This window comes from Cygnus atratus, chromosome 3 (assembly GCF_013377495.2).
Source record: "Cygnus atratus isolate AKBS03 ecotype Queensland, Australia chromosome 3, CAtr_DNAZoo_HiC_assembly, whole genome shotgun sequence".
NCBI classification, from domain to species: Eukaryota; Metazoa; Chordata; class Aves; order Anseriformes; family Anatidae; genus Cygnus; species Cygnus atratus.
Genome location: NC_066364.1, coordinates 101,416,939 through 101,437,449, shown reverse-complemented (window position 1 = coordinate 101,437,449; position 20,511 = coordinate 101,416,939). Strand labels below are relative to the sequence as shown.

The following is a 20,511-nucleotide window of genomic DNA, read 5'->3' as shown; positions in this document are numbered from 1 at the left end:
AGCATTTGGACATCACTCTCAGACATAGGGTCTGATTTTTGGGTGGTCCTCTGTGGATCCAGGAGTTGGACTTGAAGATCCTCGTAGGTCCCTTCCAACTTGGGATGTGAGATATATATATATATATACCTATATATAGGTATATAGGTATACCTATATATATGTAACTATCTCTGGTTGCTCCAGTCTCTGATTTTATTTTACCGCAATCCAATCCCATATCGTGCTCTCCAAATCACCTCTTATCACCCCTCCAAGCTCCTCCTTCACCTCTAATTAAACTTACCTCATGAATTCTTCCTCCCCCCCACTCCTGCCTTCCTTTGGTCACCAGAGCACGGGGGCAGCCATGAGACACCTCGTAGCCCCCTCTGCCCCTGTGGTGATGTTGCCACGGAGGAAGGATGCCCACAGCAGGGCACAGAGTTACTCCCAGGCCCCTGGCCGCTGACCAGGCCCCTGCTGTCAGTGCTGAGGTACCTCACAGGCATGGGGAGCCCGCTGGGGCCTGAGACCTGTGCAGCAGCTGCTGGCAGGCAGCAGGGCTCCGCCTGGCAACGTGGCCACCCAGGGAGGAGCCCTGTGGCCCTGGCCTCTTGCCTTTACCTCCCAGGGCACCTCCTGAAGACGCGGTCCCCCTCACAATGCCCGTAGGGTGTTTTGACAGAGCTTTCAGCGTCTCCTATTTATAGCTCACCCGTCTTATTTTTAGTGCTGAGTATGGGTTTCTGCAGCAGGAAAGGTTGGCAGGGTGCATGCAGGGAGACTGAATGTTGGGTAAAGAGCGAGCGACAAAATGTGTCAGCTCATCACATTAAATATTTAGAGCTGCGGGGCCAGGGCTGCTGACAAACATCATGCTCTTGCAGGCAAGCCTCCGCGGAATGGTCTTGGGTGGAAGAGCTGAAACAACCAGATCAGCGATGTTTACAGGCTGAGCAGCCCGCTTGGAAATGTGCGTCCTGGCAGTGTTTCTCTGTGAAGGTGTTATAAAAAAATACAATTTCAGAAGCTGTAATGCACTCCACACATTTGATGCTAAGGATGTGGTTGGATGGGCAAGGAGCCTGTAGGAAAGCAAATTTCTGTGTCATCAGAATGATACGCTACTACTTGGGATATGAATAATTGAAGCATACATGTCAGTCATCAAAGTGCTTAGTTTTCAATATCCAGTCTTTAACATCTTAGAAAAAAGCATTATTGCAGGAGTTCTTTTTTTTTTTTTTTTTTTTTGAGAAAGTGCATTCACCCTGAAGGATATGTCCTCCCTTTCCTTGGTACGTTACATTTACATTGAACTTAACAAGAGCTGCATGTGCGTAATGAACCGATGGATAGCCCAGGGCGCACACATTCCTCACCGGGGTCCATTATGTGCATTGGGTGACCAAAGGATAAATTAGATCATGTGAACACTACTTGGATATTTTCTGCAGTTCTTTAAAAATGTACTTATTCAGATATCTGTTTCTCCTCCATTTCAGATTGTGTTATCTCCAAAAGAAACTGTTGAGAAGTTGTGCCACAGCTAAACTGAAACTGAAGAACCTGCAGTAGAAGAATTACAGGCCACAGTATCATGCAGAAAAGGTTCGAATACCATAGGCAGAGCAACTGCACAGGCTCATGTAATTTTGAATCAAACCCTTCAGAGGATTATTAGCAGGGATTAAATGTGGTGCTTTCAGAGCCCAGAATGTTTCTTACCATATCACCTAAAGGAATATTTAGTTAACTGCTTGTTATTGTATATACTTACTCATTGTGCTCTAGCCACTGCAGATGAACATCTTTGTTCCAACTAGTATTAAACCTGCTATAAAGCAAGAGATGAGGAATGACCCTGTGTATAGCATACTGATTGTTGGTGTTTCTTATGTATAGTTAAAGGGTTTTAAACATCAATAGCATGCTCTGGAAAATAGTATAAACTGCAGAAGACAAGTTACAGCAGTGTCTTGCTATAAGTTTTAAGTAGAGAGTGTCACTGCTGTTCCAGAGTCATTGTGGTGACATCCGTTCCCTAAGGCTTTCTTGAGCCAAAGTGGCAGACAGGGCAAGAAGGTATACATAATAAAGCAACAGCTGTACAGGAAGGAGCTTAAACTTCCAGCTTTAGACAATTGCATTTAATATTTCCAGCATCTTCAAAATAAAATATGCCGAGGTGGCAAGTGGAGGAGAAACTTCATCTCCCTAACAGTCTTCAGATTAAATCAGGCAACTAAACATTTTATCTGCTAGCTTCATGTCTTCTAGCAGATAACTAGAGGTGACAAATGCTGTGAAGGGCAAGCTATGTTTTAAATTTCACCTAGGCAGTTAATTTGCATGCAAATAACTGACTAGTCCTTTAATTATCCCATGGTTCTGTTGGTGATAGACAAGAGCTATAGCTCATATTCCCTCAGTTATGTTGGTGCAGCAAAAATAACAAGAAACTTAAAAAAAAGTATTTTTGTTACTGAAGTCAGCACTTGCATCTCTGAATTCACACAGGGAACAGATACGATAAGTAAGAAGATACCATTTATACACACTTGCTATTTGGGGTTGAACTGTGCTTAAGAGAAAGTTGCGTAGATCCTAAGTCTGCAATCAAGAAAAGTTGCTCTTAATGTGCTGATACTTTCAAAACCGGGACAAGGCTTTTATGTCTTTTTAAACAGCCACTTTTCTCCTATCAGTTGTTGTTTTGATTGAAGAAAAGGAAAAACGAAATTAACACCTCGTGAAGAAGATATGGAGCTATTTTGAAGAGCTTCCTTTACAAATGCTCCTCTTGGGATTCAGTCTCTCACATAGCACAAATCCCTTGTCTGAACCATCCTTCTCTGTGAACAGGTAAGTTCTGAAGCTTTTATTGCCTTTTAATCTAATGGACAGGTTCCTAGCTTGTATTTAATTAACATATCTTATGCTGGCACTCTTGAAAAGGGGGAAAAAAAAAGTTTATTGGAAGCAAATTGTTAAAACAAAGAAATTGAGAAGGTTGAAGAATAACCAAGAGATAAAAGACATCAAACAAAAAATTGCTGGTTATCCTCATAAAGACAGAAAAAGCTGGCTTTGCTTTTTTTCTTTGTAGGAAAGCTACCTTTGCTTTCCTCAGACTTAGTTGCTGTTTTTCATTCTGGCTGTGGTAAAGTTTTGCTTACAGTCCTAATCTTGTTCAACTCAGTAGCAAGATTTTCTGATGACCCTATTCTGCAGGAGTAAGGAAATGAAAATCTCAGTGCCTATGCAGAATCTAATTTGATATGTTTCTAAGCAATATTAGTCTCTTACCTGAAGAGAGAAGGAATTTCCTTCTTTCAAAGGAATTTGGTTATAGTTGTACTCAGAGTTTGGTTTTGCAAATGTCGCTTGAGATTAAGATTTATAAGATTTATTGAGATTTATAAAAATTCAGTGTTGTTGGACTTTTCAAGAGACACAGCAACTAAACAAACAATTGAATGATCTAGCAGCAGCAGGAGACCTGCTAATGCAAATACTTAGTGGAGTGACTCATAAAAACAAGCCAAAAGAAAAACATTAACCAGCTTGCCCTTCTTCTTTCCCTTTCTCCCTCCCTCCTTCACTTCTCTCCACCTCCTCTATCTTAAAAGCACAAACAGATTAACACCAGGGAATTTTTCCCTACTTCCATGCGGTACACCCCAAAAGACTGGTAAGGGAGGCAAAAGTGAGGTGCTATTTCATCTTAAAACCTAAACCAATCTATAGAAGTCTCCCTCTTGCCGAATCACTGCAGGGAAAGAGGTCTGAAGAGCTTCTATAGCTGCCTGACTACACTCTTTAGTCACAGTCTTTGTGTACAGGGCTAGTCCAAACATGGCTGGCAATGCTGGAGTAAAACAAACATCAAGACTAAGACTGCAAATGTAAATGTGCTGCAAAAACTCTTCAGAGGTTTTAGAAGCATAAATATTTATAACATAAATAATTGGAGACTTCTAACCTTTGTCAATCTTAATGAACTTGTGGGATTTTCCTAGAAATTTGTGTTATCCTTTAGTCCTCTGCTTTCTTCCCACCTGTGTGTTTTTTAGTGGACGTTATAAGCTGGGTGTACTGTGCTTGGATTTTTCTCTGCAGTTTTCTGTGGCTTTACTATGGTAAATTTTCTTTCCAGGAAGCTGCAGTCACATGAGTTTAACTAACAGACCTCTTACATTGTGAAGTGATCGCAGTAGCAAAGGATCCAATTTGAATCAATATGACATTCAATCTATTAGGTGAAGGCTACTTGCAGTACAGGAAATTAAAAATATTATTGTCTGTGGTTGCCACAAACAAATTTATCACTGAGGAAGGAGTCCATTGTCTTAAGGGGCTCTCTACAGCACAAGTTTTACTACTCAAGAGAACAAACCAACTGCCAATGTTTAGACTACCCTGTGAACATTAGTGGAGATTAAGCACCTTGCAAATTCAAACACACCGTAAAGACTGCAGATTATTTTTTAAAGTCTTTTTTATTTGGTACAAACTACATACCATACAAAATCTGTATTCTCACTCATAACCAAAATAATCTGATTGGTACTTACAAATGTACTTACATCTGCTCGTTTACCTCCAGAGTACATCTTAATGGTGCAATTATAAATTACTCTTCTTGCTGAAATTTTAAAAGTAATGTCTATCCTTTGTGTTTCTCAGTCTAATATATAAATAGCCTGATTTGATTCTTGGAAACCTTTAATTTCTGGCTGCAATAAAATAGTAGAGGAACATGTTTCTAAAATACATGTTTCCAACCACTGGAAGGAAGTCTAATCTTACTAATATCTTTATCATTAATTTGCAGTAATGATCCAGAAACTCAAACCAGCAGGAAGGATAAAAATATAGCAACAAGCCTTAAATAGCTTGTTGACAGAGAAGCTTTAGAAATAAATTTAGCCTCAGCTGCAGCTACAGTTACCATTTGCCACTCTCTTTTTCTATGGCATTGTATTCTGTGTTGTTTACTATTTCAGTGTGCGTCTGCACACTGTCCCTCGAACCTTCATAGGAAACTACATGGCTAAATGCAACCCCATAAGAAAAGGCAAGATTTGGGAGTTGGTGCAAGAAGTCTGTGCTTGACGCCCAGTTTCAGGGCACACCATCATTCTCAGACTTTGTAAACAGGGCTGGTGGATTCCGGTAGGTCCTGGAGTCATGAAGCTAATTAGGCATTATGGTTGTAAAGTACCTCAGCTTGGATGAACCCATCCTCCAGCCATATGGAGTACTGCAGTAATTTAGTCTCTGCAGTGGCACTCAAGTAGAGGAGATTATTTCTAGGCCCTGTGATGAGGTTAGGCTTGGAGTGGGGGGCTTAACACCTTCACCTGGGCCTCTTATGAGTATCGCTTTTCTACGTTATTTGCAGAATATCCATCTGCACAGCTAAAGGAAGGATTAACACAGATTTAGTCTCTTTTAGAGAAAGGCAAGATCTAATACAGTTTTGCAGGTTGAGCTTTACCCTTTCCAAAAGGAAACCCAGGACTACAGGGTTCCAAGCCCTTCACGCTTAAAGGAAAAGTGACTATGCTGATGGATATCTGTGGGATTTAATTCACAGTATTGAGGGCGATTCAGATTATTGCTATGATTTTTTAGTAATGTAGTTATTTCATTAACTTGTTTAAAAATAATTAGCAGAGTCTGTTTTATGAAATTTTCAAAAAAATCTCAACCTGGATGCAGATGAGTGATCCCTGTTGAAGTGAAGTTCAGGAATATCCACTGAAGTATTTAATTCTTATGACAATGGCACATTCCATGGCATTGCTATGTCATGTGTTACCTTGGCTGTAACATTATGTTGCTTAAATCACTATGAAGCCCTCTTCTCTGCGTTGTGCAAGAGACCTGGTGATTGCTTCCCAGCAATGATGAGAATGAGTTATGAGCCTCTCTGCCTCTTCCTAAAATAACAGGGAATGAATTTCATGTGGGCAAACACTTGACTCATTCTTCTTGGAACTGATAGCTTACCACACAGGACTTGGAGGCTGCTCAGTGAACCAGTCATGGTTCACAGGAAGAAGAAGCCTCCAGAGGAGCTCAGACACTCAAAGAATAACATTCCTGGCCAAAAATAACCCTGAGCACTGAAAACAAATTGAAAAAAAATATTGGTTTACTTGTAAATCTGTTGCAGCAACATGTACCTCCAGACATATCTGAGAGATGAATGGTACATACGTCTTTGTCTCTTCACTCTTCTGTTTCCAAATAAAGCTTCTTCCCAACCAAGCCAATGCCATGCATGATATACATGGCTTATGATCATGGGTCACATGAGCTATGTCAGCTGCTGTTGGTGAAGACCCCAGTGCAAGATGTGAAGGTAAGAATGGCTGCCCTTGGACAATTGCAATGATACAGTGGTGACCTCACCTCCACAGAGGGACTGAGAAAAGCAGGAGAGCTTAGGAAATGCCAAAACTGAAACAAGGACAGTGTGAGAGAGGGACAGCCTTGCATGCGGTGCTGTACAGTGAGGATGGGCAGGCTGCATGCAAAACACATCCCAGATGAGTGTGGAAGGATGGGTCTAGTAGCACAGTGGGCTGCAGTGCAATGCAGCCTGTTGCGTTGGGAGTTTCAGCACTGTTTTTTTATGGACGTGTGTGAATGTGGGTGTGGAGGTAAGGTGCATTCAGGATGGTAAAAGCGGCATATCTCCTCCACGTTCGTGCACTCTGGTGAACTGGAGATCACCTTTTCTCCCATAACTTCCACAATCACTATCGCTATCTCCTATAGTTCTGTAGCTGACTGTGGGGATAGTTATGGCCAAATGTACACCATATTTTTGGATCTCTGTGTTTTGTCTTGACTGACAGGCCTTCAGCAGACTTGTTGGCACAAAGTAGGAAATGGCTCACTGACAGCAGAAGGAATATGTCCTTCTTGGAGATATGAATCCTTCCTTGGATGAAGGAGCTGCTGTGTACTGCCAGCTAGCATTCTTGCTGAATGTTAAGTTTCCAAATTAAAAAATGATTTAACTCTACATGAGACAATATGTGCTATGAGATGATGATGTGGTGTGGATCTTTATTGCACAGATAGGGAATCTAAAACAAACCTAACCACTCACCCTTTTTTTTTTTTTTTTTTTCCTTCTCATTCCCTTCCCTTGTCCCTTGCAACCACTCCTCCCTGGCACCAATAAAACATTCTTTCCTCCCTCACAATTTTAAATAGGGAGGTAACGAAAGTGGTCAACCTGCCAAGAGTAAGGGGAAGGGGCTGGAAACATTTGGTGGTAGTGGGAAATAAAGGAGAGGAACTGATCATTCCTCAAAGTCATTCCTTTGCTTCTGAAAATATGTAATTCCAGTACTGATGCCACAGAAAGAATAATCTTTCCCATTGCTGAGAAAATGTTGGGAATGCCTGCTCCAAAAAGTACACTTAGCATCCTTGTCTGTATGCTGACACATCAGCCTTCATTCCAGAGATGGCATGGGTCTCAAAGGAAAGAATAACATTTTTATTCCAGAATATTAGTGGCCTGAGGCTAATCTCTGTGAACTGTCTACAGCTGAAGCTCTTCTGCACTGGGAAATGACATTCATGTTGGAACAAGAATGCAGGAAATTAATGTGGTAACAAACACAGCGCTAAACATGGCTTTCTGTATTTGGAGTTGGGCTCTCATTTGTCCTAAACCCACTTTACCTGCACAGGAAGCTATAAAAGGACTGTGAAGTGGGTATAAATGCTAGAGTCACAGGCATTTAACAAGACATGGAATACCCCAACTTAAAAGACATTTTAATGCACTTCACTGGTCTAAACAGAAGGGGAAATAAGTAATTAAAAGAGGCCATTGTTTTCTGGTCATGGTAGCTTCATGCTGAGGTCAAGTTTATGCTCGATTAACACAGATTAGAAAAATGAAACCCACTATGCACATCTCTGTAAAATAAATGAGGATCATATTTTTATATTAGTCTGTTAAAAGCAACATGCTTAGCATGGTTATGTTTACCTGTAGATATTGGTGTCCATAACCCTAGGAAATACCTAGCGCCATCTGCCCAGTTCTTGCAGAGGTTCAGGAGGGATCACTTAAAAATGGCAGGTGCACACTGACAAGAAAATCCCATTTGCTAAATGTCTTTAAGGAGCACACTGCCTCTGTTCAATCCAGCTGCTATTTTTGTTAGGACCTGTGCATCACTAGGAATGCTTCCTGTCATAATGCATTATCTTTGAACAAAAATGAGTTAAATTTTTCTTCTGTGAGAATTGGGATCTGGAAATACCTGTAACGAATTTGTACAAATCATAGTAAGACTGGAAGCATTAGGCAATAACTACTTAATCCTATAGCTATTTTATTATCATTTCTTTGCTATTAAGATAGAACAAGTAATTGAAATTTTAATCTGGGATATTTGCTAAGACATTAAGCCCACTGTAGATTCAATTAATGTTGCAGTGCTGTGGGTTAAAGATGAATTCCCTGTTACAAAGATATGAAATTATTGGATCTCAGCAGTTTTGAGGTAAGGGATTGAGTTGAGTTGGTTGTACTTGCTGTCTGCCCACAAGGTGTACAGAGATGATCAAAAGGTTAGCAAGCCTTATATGACTTTGTTGCATGCTAATACAAATAGACCTGCAAAAGCAGGATCTTCTGAAGTTAACCTATAAGGTAATATTTTAGCAGGCAGTCTAGTGCAGGCATCATAAAAATAAATGAGGGTATGACCTTGGGGGGGGAGTACTATGTTTGTCACTTTCTGATCCAGACTGTCCTTTCCATTTAGCTTGAATAGAATTATATGAAATATTTTTAAAATGAAGGGAAATGCATAGTACAAGGTAGAAGATGCTGGTGTTGTTTTAGTTCTGTTTTCATGCCGCATAGAAAATGAGATAGAGTTTTGGATATGTTCCTCAAGAAAAGGAGCCAAGAAATTCTGGTTTTAAAAACTGATACTGACATTTATTCATAGCCAGAAAGAATGAGGTACCTCCTGTGGCTTAGTTACCCCACTTTTGCTAGAGGATTGCTAAATTGTCCCTAGTTACCCTATTTTCAAAATGTAGAAGCAGTACTTACGTTATGAAAATTAACTAGATAGTGTATGACAAATTGCTTTGAAGACTGACTATCAAAGAAATTGTGTACTTTTAAATAGTGCTTGGTATTTAATAACTTATCAGATAGCTGGCTTCTTCTCCCTCTGTCTTGCAATAATTTTGCAATTTGTTTCAATGACAGTAGGATGACCTCCAGAGTTTCTACAATTTTCATCTATGTTTTGTTTGAAGACTGCAATGCTCTAAATGACTTCTGTATTTTCTACAACCCCAGTCCTGTTTGACACTCAAAAAAAAAAAGGTCCTATGATAATTCAGGAGACAAAAGATCTCCTTAGGCCCTAAGATCCTTTAACATTTTAGATATTTTATTGCATCTAAATTCCAGCAGTATTTTGGATGCACATTTTCTCTACTTTCATCACTCTTTCACTATTCACTATTTAAAAAGAAAGCCAGTTGTTCTGTCATTCTGAATACCTGTGACAGATCCACAGTGGCTTCATGTGGATGTGATCAAAGTGAAATCATGCCTAATAATAAGAACTAATAATAAACAGCATAGAACCAGCTTGATTGTACAATTGTGCACAGTTTAAGAGAATAAAATGTGTGCTCACAATGCAGAGAACTATTGTTTTGTAAGAATAATTTCCAAGTTATGGGAAAATAAATTTAAAACTCGTGGCATATATCCTCATCTGAAAATGCAGGGGAATTTAGAGCTGCATGGGAAGTTTGTGGCTTAAACCCATCTCTGGGGAAAGTAGAAGTGTTGATGAAGTAAGTCAGGGTAAAACAGTGACGACTCATCGGTTTAAAAAAAGGTAACTGTATTGTGATACATCTGAGAGGGTCTGCCAAGAGAGATGATTTTTTTCTTACCCTGTTGTCCTCTGCTCAATGTACATACTTCTGTCTATTCTCAAAGGTAGGTATTGAGCTGGCTGGACCTTTAGTCTGGGCTGATCTTTTGGGAGCTGCACCCTTTCTCCCCTATGAATGGGAATAGGCTGTGCCATGTTCTGGCTGTGCCAGCCTCCCGTGTCCTCACCTGATGGCTTCACACCAGGAGTGTCACCAGCGACGGTGACCTTGGGCACTTGTTGTCTCAGCTGCTGCCGAGCCTCTGGCCTTCTAGCACTGGTCATTTTGTAAGTTTCCCGTACTTTGTCTAGTCCTCCAGCTCTTTCGGATAACGTAACTGCACTCTGGCTTTTCACACTTGCACAAGAGCTCTTTTTATACTTCAGTTGCTGGGAAAACAACAGGAGTACATGAGCCAGATTTCATGCACCAGTGCCATGTGCAACAGGTGGACAGAACTTTATGTGACTTAGTTCTTGCTGATGGATGCAGGGCTGTGTAGGACACTTCTTCCTTCCCCAGTGCAGGCATACAGGTGCTTTCCAGTGGGAACTTCTCACTGTGGCTGCAAAGTTGTATGGTTACAGCAGTACTTAAGTTCAGGATTGTTCAGACCCCTGGCACAGAACGTGGTCTGTACCAAGTAAATTGTATTGGATTTAGAATCTGTTGTTGACTCATTTAAATCAACATACATGTAGGAGAAACAAATATATTGCCTGCTAACTACACAAAAGATGTATGTATTCTATTGCATCTCATTCTATTATTTTTGTCCTTTGGTTAATAAATATAATAAACATGCCCAAGTTAAATACATTACTGCGGGATGCTAATATACTGAGGATATTGAATATAATAGTCATCCTGGACAAATGGTCCAACAGAACAAATGAAAAAGTACATAAATAAGTTTTTACGATTTGATGCGATTATTCTGTCTTAAATTTCTAGGGACAGTAATTATCACTCTAATTTCTTTCTCAGAAGTCCTAAGTAGCAAGATAGAGGAAAAAAAGGACCATCACTGGAGTCACAGACCAGTAACTGACTTAGATCATCTATAGTGTATTTTAGTCTAGTTTATTTTAAACAGTCAGTTGTTTAGCATATGCATACTTAAGAGAGTCTCTCCTAAGAGCACAAAAAATGTTAATGTGTAATATAGTTGTGCTTTATAGAGGTATATGTTCATTATAATTTATAACGGTTATTATAATTTATCTGACTTTGGTCAAGCTTTGATTATCTGTTACTTGTTAGCAGACTTCTGCTTTATTTAATAATAAATAAATATATAAATTATGAGAAATAATGAGTATTTAATGCAAAGCAAGCTTGCTACAATTACTTTTTAGTACAAAAAATATTTTAAAATATCAGTAAGCTTTCCAGCACACAAAAATGCTGAACTAATCACTCAACACTATTTTGTGTTCTTTGATTAAAGTTTCAGCATTGCAATGGAAAACAGCAAGGTTACCTGCCCAGTGCAATTTTCATGCAGATTCCACCTGAGCCCTGAGCTGTAAATGAATATACTTTACATAGGTTCCTATTTTTGTGCTGTACATGCTCAGTGTTGGAATAAAAAGAAGAAAAAAAAAAAGAAATCAATGTGCATCTGAAGGCTGGGTTTAGCTTTGCACTTAGCTTGACCAGGTTGGTTACAAATACGGTACATGAACTCTAGAGTAAGAGTGGAAAAGTAGACCACTGTCATACATTCCTTTAAACAGCACACAGTTTCATAGATACTGCTACTTTTCTTACTTCTGCATGCACCATGCTCTGTGGATGTCTTCAGTAAATAAAAAAAAACAACAGGGTATAGGTGATGCTTACGGCCTTCTGAGTCTTCACACATCATGGCAAGACCATACAAGAAATCCTCTTACTGTTTCTGTCATTCTCTTGTCAATCACATCATCCCTACCAAAGGCATTTAATCGGAGCCTCTTATCTGCCTACATACAGCAGATAGCCCTGGAATTTTCTGTCCTAAAACCTTTGTAGGGTACAACTCTAGTCTTGTTTGTGTTGATAATATACCCATATGAGTAGAATTTCCTGAGTTTTCCTGTGGTCTTTAGCTTGACAGACTTTGTTGGATATGGGCTTTTAGGCTGTCATCGTGTTTCATTTCCCAAATATGACTGAAAGAGGCCTGTGCTGTAATCTCCATATGACTGCTGGATTTTTATATTCCAAACACTCACTGGGAAATATATCTAAAATGTGGCCTATAGCTTTTTGCAAAATTTATGGACAAGTTCACAAATATTAGTCATGCTGAGAGATGGTACTCATTTTAATCCCCAAAACATGATGCCAAATAACGTTGTGTCTCCTTACCTGTACACTTGTATTGTTAAAAATTGTTTCACACACAATTGAAAAGCAGGGCAGACAAGTCCTTGTATGAAGCTTCATATCACTTTAAGTTTAGTGCTTGAAGGCTGTGCATCAAAGCATTTTGTGCATCATTAGTTTGTTCCTTGCCAGACTATGTGGTACCCACACAAATATTACCATCTGGTAACTTCTGTTTAAAGCAGCTGTTGTCAGAGTATTCCAGAATTTTAATCGGTATCTAGATTTCTAAATACCAAAGCCAGGATACCTTTGATCTCATTGCAAAGGGAAGAGCTTCTTGAGTTATGGGGCTGCATTACAGATTGCTGGTCTTCTCCTTGCACTAGACCCGTGCACAAAAGGGCCATGTTCCAGTTATGAGGTCCCAGATGATAAATGACTTGTTTTAGGATAGCTTTCTGTGAGAACATCTGCAAGGTAATTAGGCTTTACAAGTTTGACTTACATCACAGAGAGGGAAACGGTGAGAGGAGAGTGAAACAGAGCAAGAGTTGTCCACTAAATTGTGATGTGCTGGGAATTGTTTGGACTCTTGAGCTTTAAGGCAGTGTGTGAATGAAAGCATGGTAACTTCGGTTTGGTGCAATGCTTCTTGGCCTTACCTTGGTAAAAAGCAGCTGCTTTCAGTATTTGGTAGATGTGGGTCAGATCACAGTTAAATACTGAAGCAATTTGAACAGCTTTGTAAGCAGCAAAATCCTAAAAGGACCAGTATGCAATGTGATTTTTTTTTTTTTTTCAAAAGAATTTATTTATCATTTCAGAGAGAGACAATAGTGGAAAGATACTGATGAAAAAAATGGCAGGAAAGGGGCTTCCACAGCTGACAAGTGACAGGTGTGAAAATTCCCATTTTCTTGAATCACTGGGAGTTTAACTTTTAAGCTACAGAAGTAATTTAGTAGGAAATTCTCTGTGATACAGTGGTGAGAAGTAGTATTGCCTTCGCTACAGTCTCAGGACTCAGTTATTTTGTTACCAATAGAAAAGTGGGTTTTTCTCCAGGGAATTCACTACTGGTATTTTTTTTTCCAGTTAGTGGAGTTTTGCCATTGATGCAGCATGTAATAATCATGACATGTAAGTTGTAACTATAGAAAACACCGGTATATTGCTGAAAATTACAACTCTGTCTAGGAGTTATTGGAGGGGAGAAAACTGGAGGACTTGTTGCTATAGTAGTGGTATAATGTAGCCCACTATTTATTCCTGTCGTAGCTGAATACTATTGGCATGGGATTTCTGTGAAACACAGCAGAGTGTAGGTAAGAAATCAGTGGATACATTTAAAGGTTTGACATAAAAGTGTTTGCATATCAGTTCTCTGTTGTCTGATCGTACCCATTCCCAAAAACAACAAATGGAAGGCCATTCCCTTCCAAAATTCTAAATATAACATTTTTGTCCCCCTAACCCTTAAAGACTTGTTCTTCTATGCTGTGGAAATACTGTTATTTTAAACACTTTTTTCACTTTTAGAAACCGCTGAAGCTAATGCTGTTTCTAGGGGATGCTCTTCAGGAGTGTTTTGCAGTGTGGGCACTGGGGTTTACAGGTATTGCAAAGAGAGAGAAGTGCTTTCCTGTGATTCTTCTATAGCTTCTCACAGCTCTCCTTGCCTGCTGAATTCTTATGATTAAGGTTTTTCCACATTTTTGGCAGCTAAAGAAGCCGTGTAGGCTTGACATCTGGTTGTCCCATGGAGTCTAAGACACAGGTGGGTTACTTGTTTCTGCAAACTCTGCTTAGTACGCCATTGCTGGTGTCTTCTGTCATTGGGACTATATGTTTCCTGCTGCTTGTAGTAATCTACCTGCTTGCTTCTGACACAGCAGCCTGGATACCCTTTCAGCCGAAACTGTACTACTTCTTCACCAGGGATTAAGGGAGTGGATCTGAGCCCTAGGCTTTCACACAGCTATTGTCTCTGATCTTGTTCAGATCAGAATACAATTCAACAGTGAGCTATGTTTATCCTTTGTTAATAGCTCCACAGAAACAGCACAGGAGATGAATTTGGATGAATATCCAGAAACATAGTATATATGAAGACATATGCTCTCTGTATTGCCCTTACTTATGTTTAATGCATATCATTTATTTTGTAAGCTTATCAGTCCAGGCAAGAGAGTGGGTTTCTATAAAGCAGTGTGTTTTCCCTCTTCTCTGACTTCACTGAAGGCAGAGACAAGCTGGAGGCACCCACACTCTTTTATGCATATCTACTGCTGCTTCATCAATCAGAGAGCCACAGTCAGCTCATCAAGGCACTTTGCAACCTTTGTAATATGCAGTTGCTGGTGAATTTTCCCCTTCCAGCATATAATTGCTCAGTCCCTACTTTATCATGGATTTAATAAGATATTTTTCTCAAGCATTCAAGTGTTTTTGCTAAAGTACAATTATAGTGATTATATTAAGAAAGGTCGTGAGTTGAAAAAATGCATGAAGCCTTGTTTGGAAATGAGGTAATATTAGCAACACAAATTACATGAAGTTTGGAACTTGACCAAAACAACTTAAAGAAGAGCAATTTTTGGAAGACTAAGATATTTTTTGAATATTGTAAAAGTGTTTAAAGTATTGAGAATATCACAACAATGCTGATTTTAAACAGAGGAATCAGACAGTTATGATCTCACACTTAAGTAAATTAAGAGTGATTCTACTGCAGCAAATATGATTCTGGCAATAGAAAAACAAATATAAGTAGAAGGAGAACCAACCTAAGAGATCCTTATCCTTTGGGAAACTCAATGCGCATGTCAAGCTTGACATTTCCTGACTATTTTCTGTGTTTAAACAGGCAAAACCAATGTGCCTCCCATTGCTTTTCTGGTGCCCCAAATGTCGTCTCAGTATGAATAACATATATGCATACATTTTGCTTGTACTAGAAATCATAGCACTTAGCAGGGCATTCTGCTGTGCCTTACTCCTCCAGTTTGGCAGACCAGAGTTCATAAGAAGTAGTAATCAGAAAGGAGGGAGCTTGCAAAGCCATGACATTTCAACAGTACCCAGCTTCTCTTAACAAAACTCTTGATAGGCAGAACAAAAACAACAGGCTGTATCTTTCAAGAGCTGTTTGATGTTATTGAGTTTATGCCTGGAGCACCAGTAGCATTCCGCCTTGTATGTTAGAACTAGACCATGAAAGTAGCCTGATTCTATTAGATCCGCTTGTGTAACGTTTATGTTTCTTTGGGTTTTAAAAGAGATAGGGACATATGACTTTCTGAATCACATTAGACTATTGATTGATAAAGTCAGATATCTTGCTTCCTACAAAGGCCATGACCTAATACATGAGAGTTGCAAATAGCAGCTATTCAGATGTGGCCAACTATAAAATACTAAAGACAGAAAGTAACTTCTGCGTGCTCCTATCACAGCTCCAAGAATTTAAACAATCTATCCATATTTATCTATTGCTAGTTAACATTGTCTTAAGAAAATATTTGGAGCTATATTTTTAATTAATATATTTATGTTATTAAAAATAAATACAATTTTATGGACTTTTCATAATAGCAAAGAAATATCTATCGACTTTGAACTGCAGGTTAGAAAAATGGAAATCCCCTTCTCCCCTTCCCTGACATAAACAAGTTATTGAGATATTAAACGAGCATATCTCAAAAATGAGAGAATGGGAAACTGCAGCTTGTTGTGCCAAGGCCACTGATGGAACTATTTCTGGTAGTAAATTTTGTTCAGTTGTAAATCTGTGTTGGCTTCAGCCCTCAGCCACTATCTATGGAATTAATCAATGTTTGAAACTGAATGAATAATTCTATTTGATCTATTTCAGCTTGTGAAATCCATCTTCAGGTTTCAGCTCCTTCATGTATTTATCCACATACTACCTGAATCCTTTTAAAACTGTGTTTGTCTCCCCTCAGGATGATGGTTCCAATAGTATGAGCTGCCTCCTAGTTCTGCAAAGGGTTCTGCTTAAACAGAAACAAATCAGAAAGGCTGTGCATGGGCAAAAATGCATAATCCAGCCCTGATGTTTCAGTCTCTGGATTAAGTGGATATATGGTTGATATTCTAACAACACTGAAGTGAATGGTGCAGTTCCCATGCATTTTGTAAAGAAAATGGCTTCAGGTTTGGTCCCAATTCTTGCATGTGAGACTGTTAAATTCAGAATCGCTCATACTGTTTTGAAATGTCCAGCTCTACCAAATGTCTCTTGCCAGTTAAACAAAAGACAATGCAAAGCTGACTAATGTTGTTGCATTATAAATATTTCTAATAATGTGTATTCAAACTCTATTTATATCAGCCTTGTGCTACAACTTCAGGTTGGTCTGGTTGAAATATAGCTTCCTTATATTAAAGAGGTCAGATTAGGCTTTCTAATTTGAATGATTTTGAATCAACATAGCAGCAGGTGATTCATTCCCTCCTCCTAAAGGTACGATATGACTATTTAGGTGCAAGAGAAACTTGGTGAAAAATGCTGTGATTTAGTGGTGGGGATGGTTATCTGTTTATTTCCAATTTTATGAAGTCTTGGTTGGAGCAGCTATTCTATCTCTGGGCTAAAAGACCATCCTGCATTTGATAGTCTTTGTATTTTGGGCTTACACTTTCTGGTTCTGTTAGAACTCCATTCCTTTATGGGTTTCAGTTAATGTGCCTTATGTCCTTCATTCCCTATTAGACATCAGTAAAAAGCTAATATTCAGTACAACCTATTTCTAAAAGCTAAGAAATATTTCCTTTCCCTTCCTTTTTTTTTTTTTAAATGTTTCCTTAATAACTTTAATGAAGCTGTTTCTAGGTACCTTCCGTTCAGATCCCACTCTTCTCAGTGAACACATTTAGCTACTGACATCAGAAAAACAAAATTATACATTTTAAAAACAATCAAAGTGTGACAGTTAATGGCAATGTGATGAAATAGGCATAATGTGGCTTTATTGTGGGCAGCAGAAAACTGATGTTCTTAATTATTCATTTTCTTGCTTTTAGGTGCTTGGATTTTTAATGTAATGTAATAGGTACCATTTTATCACATTGTTACATTTAGTGCCTTGAAGTGGATTTTGGATTATTTGTGATGATTTGGTTGTTTGTTTGGTAATCTGGTAATACTTGGATGAAATGCAGGAACAATCTATAAAGTGACAGGCTGGTGAGAGGGAAGGTCAGACGGATGTAGTTCGCACATCATTGGGAAGGTATAGGCTAAAAGCAGTTGGAGACTTTTTTTTTTTTTTCCTTGCTACCAGTATTGTGACAGAGCTGCTGCAAAGCTTTCCAGCAACATGGGAAATAGTATTTATTTCTGTTGCAGTGGTTAGGAGTTGAGGCCAAGGCTGGAGATGGACTAATTGTTCCTATCCCGATAGTACGTGATGAAAAGGAAACTTGAGCTGAGTTGCTTACAATGCCCTCTCAACATATTTCCCAGTCCTCTCCAGAATAATTGCAGCTGCCATAGCTTCTGATGGCTCTGCATCAGACAACAGGCAGGAAAGCTTATGCAGTTTTGCTGCATTTAGCTTGCTTTTCCAAGTTGCTGCAGTCCACGCAGTAGAGAGGGAGTTGTCTCTTGTATTCATCCTTGCCTGTGTTTCTTCCTTCTCATCTAGTGTGACTGTTGCTGGCCTTGAAATATGTTTTGTGGCACAGGAGTAAGAGGACACCCCTGTATCTTTACATAACCTCTTACTGACTGTGGAACAAGCATATGACAGGAGAAAGTGGAAACGGGGTCTATTTTTGGTCTGAATCTTCCCTCACCTGGTGAACTGGAGAAGAATAAAGTCCCTCTTTCCCTCCTCAAGCATACCAGTCAGCAGCATCTCTCTGTCTCATTGTAGAAGAAAATCCATGCTTTGAACAATCTGTTTATAGAACACAAATCACAGTAAGAGTCCAGTTGCCTGTAAGTCAGTGGAAGAATGGTACAGTTCACAACAATTTTGCACTGCCTTGTCCTTTTGAGTAATTTGGGTTCAGAATTATTCAGATTCACCTGTGAGCAGCGATTCTCTCCACTTGTACGGAAATGACTGGAAATACATCAGTTTACTCCTGCGTTCAGGGCAAAGATTATAATAAGTTTCAGGTTATGATCTGAGAATATATAATGCCTTCTGTTTAAGTGCAATGGAGATCATTTTGTTTTTCATGGATACTGAATGCTAGTATGGATTCGGCAGCTCAGTTCTTATTTATCTTTCAGGCCATTAAATCTGACATTTAACTCTGTGGGAAACAGAAACCATTTTGTTCACCATGCTTATGAAGTCATTAGAAAGGCTGAGGTACATCTGTAATGGCAGTCCATTAATATAATCATTGTATTTAATAATAGGCAACTTGCAGGCCTGGATTTTCTTAACACCGTTACTGAGAGAACTACTAGTCCTGGTCTTTCCAAAGGACTATGGAGCTTTTACCTTCCTTCAAATGCAGGTGGTTGGAGATATTCAGACCACCTGCACCCCCTGCAATACACTGCCCAGCAGAACTGGGAGAGAAATGTAACTATTAGACTATCTTGTTTCAACCCATTCATGCACTGATGTTTCCTGGGTACGTTTTCTCGCCTCTCTATAATACCAAAGTAGATTTGAGCCTTATGGCAGAAATTCTGAGTAAGTACCGGGGACGTAAGCAACTTATGAAGCCAGTCTTGCTCCAGAGATACTACCCGGATGGCAGTCAGACTCCTCAGAAAGGCTCACTATCATTTCCTAATGTCATATTCCCATCATCAAGCAAAACAGGTTAATCTAATGCGAACAACATGTGCAAGATGTTTGAGTGTCTGGTGTCACCTATTCAATATATAAATATTTAAATACTAACTTATGAGATATTGTTTTTCTAACATGCAGCTCTGTGTTTTTCTAAGACACAGCAGCTATCCATCTGCCTCAAGTATACAAAAGCACCCATATTTTCTATAACTAGTGTGCTCTCATGTAATTGAAAAAAAGTTCTAGTTGCTTTCTGAAAAGTGTCAGTAAATAATTCCATATTCATGCTAGGGCTATTGAGTTATGCTGTTTCTTTCCAGTGATACAGTCTCACAGTCTTCAGATTAATCCTGTCTATACAGACCTGTTGAGCACAGTGAGTTACTGCCGATCTAGCTGCAGGCAGCATCCATCCCATTCTGTTGATCCACGGGGAACAGAACCCAGCTCTTAAAATCCTTCCTTGGCTGGACTGAAGTTGGCAGTTTACAAGCCTGTATGAGGAGATCAGCTGCTTCAGGAAAGGCTGTTTCTGTGTACTTTTGAATAGGATGATCTTATAAGAAAGAGTAAATGTAGTAAATAGCTGAAAGCTGCTGTGCGTGACTAAAACAGGACAGAATTGAATTGTTGGTGTCCCAAGTTTCTCCCTTCTAATGCTCTATTCTTTCCTCTGGATTAGCAGCCATTTTCATGAACACTCATTCCTTCCCCTAGCTGTTGGCTAAGAGGCCATTTCTGACACTGATGCAATATCTTTCAAGATGAGAGTGCTTTTCATAGAAACACAGGTTGTTGTCATATTCCTATCCTATTCCTATCCTTTTTCTATGTTGTCATATTCCTATCCTTTCCCCTAAAACCCAATACACCTGTATACCACACTGTAAAATGGATGGAATGGTTCATTTTTCCTTCCCAGACTTCTTTATGGCCACAGCAAAGATTTTATTTTAACACCAAATTTGTGACTGTCAATGTAGCTACTTCACAGTTATGTAAATTTTCTATGGAGACATGGGGTGTCTTGTCTGTGGGGGGAACTCCAGTTTAGCAAGGTGGGTAAATTTGCAACTCTGTTAATTGCATAGTCTATCTTATTACCTTATGCTTCAGCCTGCTCTGAGTCATCTGTTGTTCGTTTCTTCCCTTGTGAAGTAATGAATCTGTGCTTCTCTTTGTTTTTCACTCAATTCTGAAGTATTAATAGAGACTTTTTTTTTTTTTTTTTTTTTCCCCTTTGGAGAGTGTTGCTTTTAAAACTCATTTTGCTTCTTAGCCTTTCTGATGCTATTGTCGTATTCCCATACCATTTCTTTCTATTCACACTTTGTCCTTTTATATGATTCTTTATCTTAAATGCTAACAAAGGGAAATTTATTTAAGAATTGATACAAATTATTTAATTTCTTTTCAACTTTTAAAGCAAGTTCATAATTCTGGTTATTCTTACAAAAATAGTCATATAAATGCT

General features: G+C 39.0%; 1 protein-coding gene across 1 annotated transcript in view; it reads left to right on the top strand.

Annotated features, from left to right (window-relative positions):
- Window positions 1–6,279: 6,279 nt before the first annotated feature.
- Window positions 6,280–20,511, top strand: part of KCNK2 (potassium two pore domain channel subfamily K member 2) — a 125,932-nt gene continuing 111,700 nt past the window's right edge. The window contains exon 1 of the mRNA XM_050709901.1: window positions 6,280–6,355. The gene's annotated coding sequence lies outside the window, so the exon portion shown is untranslated. The remainder of the gene's footprint in view (window positions 6,356–20,511) is intronic.